The sequence below is a fragment of the Sinocyclocheilus anshuiensis genome, unplaced genomic scaffold, assembly GCF_001515605.1.
Source record: "Sinocyclocheilus anshuiensis isolate Anshui unplaced genomic scaffold, SAMN03320099.WGS_v1.1 scaffold773, whole genome shotgun sequence".
Lineage (NCBI taxonomy): Eukaryota > Metazoa > Chordata > Actinopteri > Cypriniformes > Cyprinidae > Sinocyclocheilus > Sinocyclocheilus anshuiensis.
Window position 1 is genome coordinate 2006545 of NW_015539930.1, and position 4509 is coordinate 2011053.

Consider the following 4509-nt stretch of genomic DNA (forward strand, 5'->3'; position numbering starts at 1 on the left):
AAAAAGTAACTCAGATATTCTCTTGTAAATTAAAAAGTAATGCGTTACTTTACTAGTTACTTCAAAAAAGTAATCTGATTACGTAACTCGCGTTACTTGTAATGCGTTACCCCCAACACTGTTCATTACAGACTCGAGCTCTTCCACAGAGAACTGCAACTCCAGCATAAACAAGCCAGTGCTGTTTTAAACACACTCTGAGTGTCTGTTGACTGCATAACCCGTGTATTTCCTTACTCCGTGAGGGAAAACAATGAATACTACTGGTGTAATCGAGTAAACTGGGACTCGTTGTTCGATTCGCCGCACCTAACGCTCGGTTCAAACGCATTGTTCCGCGTTGCTCTTAAGGAAATGACTCGCTAAGATGGTCAAAACATTTGTGAGCCATGACAACCGAGCTAAGCTAACGGGCTAAAGCACCTCCAGTCTCCATCTGCACCAATAAAACACCACCCCCTACCCACACACACACACATACATACATACATACATATACACACACACACACACAAGAAATGCATTAATCCCAGCGCCACTTACCCCACACGCGAACCCCTATCCAGAGAATACTTATGTACATTCCATAGAGAAAGGTGGAATGCCTCTGGATTTGCGTACGGAATTCCAAAAATGCTCCCAAAGCAGTTCACTTTCCAACACATCCAGCAACTAGAGAAAGGGAAGGCCAGCAGCCATCACACTCCTAAACATCCCGTTCAGAAATGGAAACACTGCCCTGAAACTGGCATCGCAGGATATAAATCTCAAAGCGTTCTTCAAATACGTCTTTCTTAAACTCCAGGACGACAAATCCAACATCTCGGCACGTCCATGTTCACATATATTTATTCATTTTTCCTCCTTGAGTTGAGTCCTAGATCCCTCGCTCCTTTCAGTAAGGGAGATACAATGTAACTAAAGGGCAGGAGGAGGAAGCGCCATGAAATCCAGGAGAATGATCCGCATGGATTGAACCCTAGGCGCGCAGTGCGTGATAAAACGTGGAAACTGGATCGGTCGTTCCATTCCACCGCTGCCAGGCATTCTTTCTGAAACTTCCCACGTGTTTGAATGTGTTGCGTGTCCAAAGCGTTTAAAACGCCTCCAGAAACGTGGTCTTTTTTGCCTAAACTTATTTTTCTCTAATATCGGTCCTGTTTTAACATGTTAACTCTATGTCTTGAATATGAAATGACAAGTTGCTTGTACAAATTCAGTTAAAAAGCAAATGTACAAAAACAGTTTGTTTTATAGTTATAATTCTGTATACATTCTTGTAATGAACAGTGTTGGGGGTAACTCATTACAAGTAACGCGAGTTACGTAATCAGATTACTTTTTTTCAAGTAACTAGTAAAGTAACGCATTACTTTTTAATTTACAAGAGAATATCTGAGTTACTTTTTTTTTCCAATTTATTGACAGTTCTCCTGTCCCCATGTTGAGAGAAATCAGAAGATGTCACTAGTTCTAAAATAAATATGAATATGCTTTAATTCATCTCCCTCACAAAAAAAACAGATTCAGTATTCCTCAAAATGAATAAAAATAATGCAACTCAGAATATGACGCAAACCTGCAATAATTAAATGTTAAACAACACAAATATCCTTTATGTATTTAATCCCATTCTCTTAACCAATGTCTTTGCTTCTGACCTTCGATGATCCAGTTCAACCATACTAATAAGCAAAAATTACTCTATAGACAAACACTTGTGTGTCTTTTTTTTTACTGCTGAAGTGTGTTAATTTCTTCTTCTGCATTCTACTGTACGGACGTAAATTTACTTTCCCTTCAGCCTGAGGCTTATTCATTTCACTTTTGGCATGAAAAGGCTTTTATATTTGCCAAAAATATAACTTTTTTATTTTAAAAACAAACAAGCAAGCCCTGTCCAGATTTAAAAAGTAACGCAAAAGTAACGTAACGCATTACTTTCCATAAAAAGTAACTAATTAGTTACTTTTTTATGGAGTAACGCAATATTGTAATGCATTACTTTTAAAAGTAACTTTCCCCAACACTAGTAATGAATGACATAAATATGCTTCAGAGTTGTAATCATGTAAACCATATTCCACAAATCAAGTATGAGCAGTCCAGATCTGTTAATTTGAGCTGAAATAGTAATAGATAAAAATAGGTAACAACAGATGTCATCATGGCATATTCTAAGATCACATTTAATAACTATAAAACAGAAAGTGTTGATCAGGCAATACTTTTAACCATCATCACCAATAAATGATCAAATCAATGTTATTTTAGTATCATTGAGATACTATAACATTTTTTTTATTTTAATTGTATTTATTTATTTTTATGTCAATAGTTTTAATTCATTTTATTTCAGTTTTAGTTATTTTAGTGCATCAAGTTGAACTAAATTAAAATGAGAAATTATGCCTTGGCAACTTAATGAAATAAAATACATTTATTAAATTACATTTATATTTATTTCAAGTAACTATTAGTTACTTGAAATAATTAGTTATTTAGTTTTAGTTCACAATATGGTTTTAGTTTTAGTTCACAATAGTTATCCTGGCTGACTTTTGAACATAAAAACATTTATGTAAACTCTATTTTCAGACTCTTATTGCCAGAGATTCACTGAAAATCTTCCTTTCCATTGTAGTTCGAAAACCTCATTTGCACATGTGCAATTATGGTGTGAAGATACGACATGTATTATAGGAAATGAGCAGCATGGACATTCTTCTACATAACCTTTTTCAGAGAGGGGGGAAAAAAATAGTGAAATAGTTATGCCCAAATTTACATTTTGCATGAACAATCCCTTTATAAGAAGAGTTCAATGATCAAACACTTGACATTTGGTAGTGCAGTAACATTGCTGGTGAGTGATTTATCTGTAATGTTTTTGCTCTCAGTTGACTGACAACATTGCTTTTGACATGATTGAGAAGAATGATCATTTTTAAAGACACAAAGGGCATACACTTAGTACTTTAATGACTCATTTTCCCACTGTGCAGTAGACTGACAAAACCCATGAATATGAGTTTACATGTTAATGTAGCAAATAAACACAAACATTCCATGCTTCTTTAACAAGATCAAAGATTTCTTAATAATGTAAAAATGTTGATGTGCGGGTAGGCTATTACTCGTTCACTATTTCCACAGCTCAGTGAACACTGGAAAGCTCTTCTAAACAATGCTAGTTTCCATCTGGCTGATAACAGACCAGCAGCTCCAGGTTTCATCATAAACTCAGCCGTGGGGAGAGATTTTTCACTCTATTTCTGGGTGCCTGGGTGGCAGCGTCGTTTCTGTAGCCACAGGTATGCTCATTTGCACTTTCTTTTATTTGGGGTTAACAGAGTGAGGCCTGTCAAACAGTGGCAAGAGAAGGAAATGCCTGCAAGGAAAGTGCTGACTGAGAACAGGAAGACCTGCTGCTGACATTCCTTCTACAACCTAAGCCTCTTTTAAAATGCCTCCTCATTCAAATGCAAAAACATAAGCTTTTCATAAGATAATTAGCTCCTTCACACTTGAATCATGCTTTTAATAGCTCATACTGTTTGTTTAAACAAATGCAGGAAATTTGTTTGAATACTCCATAATACGGTTGTTTTATAGAGAAACATTTTCATTTATAAATGCCACGCATCGGCCCAAGATCACGCTGTCGACAACGGCTCTGTGAAACTGAATTTTGGAAGCTCTTCAGCACTTCCCCAGAAAATGTCTTTTGTATTTTGGCACAAAGGAGCGCCCCAGCACCCCATAGGTAGTTGAGATGACCGAGTTTGATTAGCTGCTCTCTGGCTCTAGGCAAGGGAAGGTTTTCAAAAAGTTGAATCTTAAACAGTATTTGTATTTTGGACAATTAATTGCATAATATGATGGAAAAAAGAAGCCAAGTGACAGACATGCTGTAAAAGGGTGGTTCTTATGAAAATTTTCAAGTAAGGTCACATTTCAGGTCAAAAACAAAGGAAAATATATTTTGCATTAGTAAAACACACTATGTAAATCTACTGTGAAGTACAAATACATTTTTTTTTAAATAATCATGGTGTCCAGACAAGATGACTTTCATTATTACATTACAGTAATGATAAACTTTTTTTCGCATTACAGGAATGGGAAATTGGTGGGTATTGACTTATTTTAATTAAAGGGGTAATATGATGCGATTAAAATTGTTCCTTTCTCTTTGGAGTGTTACAAGCTCTTGGTGCATAAAGAAGAGATATTCCAAAGAGATATTCTTTATAAAAGTTAAGAGTCAGCCACACCTACCTAAAACGGCTCGTTCTAACACGCCCCCACATACCTACGTCACTATGTGGGAAGATTTGCATAACGCCGCCCAAATGTTCACGCAACGAAAGAAGGCGCAACTTTTATTCTCGCTGTAGTATTGTTGTTGCCGCCGCCATGTCATGAAGGCACTGTGTGATTCGTTGTGAAAGCTAAACTACTTTGTTTGGCCTTCCAAAAGAGGATGATATCTGCTTCGTCATGCCT

The 4509-nt window shown here is 36.4% G+C and overlaps 1 protein-coding gene across 2 annotated transcripts in view; it reads right to left on the bottom strand.

Moving 5' to 3' along the window:
- LOC107686829 (zinc finger protein 609-like) overlaps nucleotides 1-948 on the bottom strand; it is a 58790-nt gene extending 57842 nt beyond the window's left edge. Inside the window, exon 1 of one of the 2 annotated variants that reach the window (XM_016483977.1) lies at nucleotides 544-948. The gene's annotated coding sequence lies outside the window, so the exon portion shown is untranslated. The remainder of the gene's footprint in view (nucleotides 1-543) is intronic. The other variant, XM_016483978.1, reaches the window with a different exon arrangement.
- Between the last annotated feature and the right edge of the window lie 3561 nt (nucleotides 949-4509).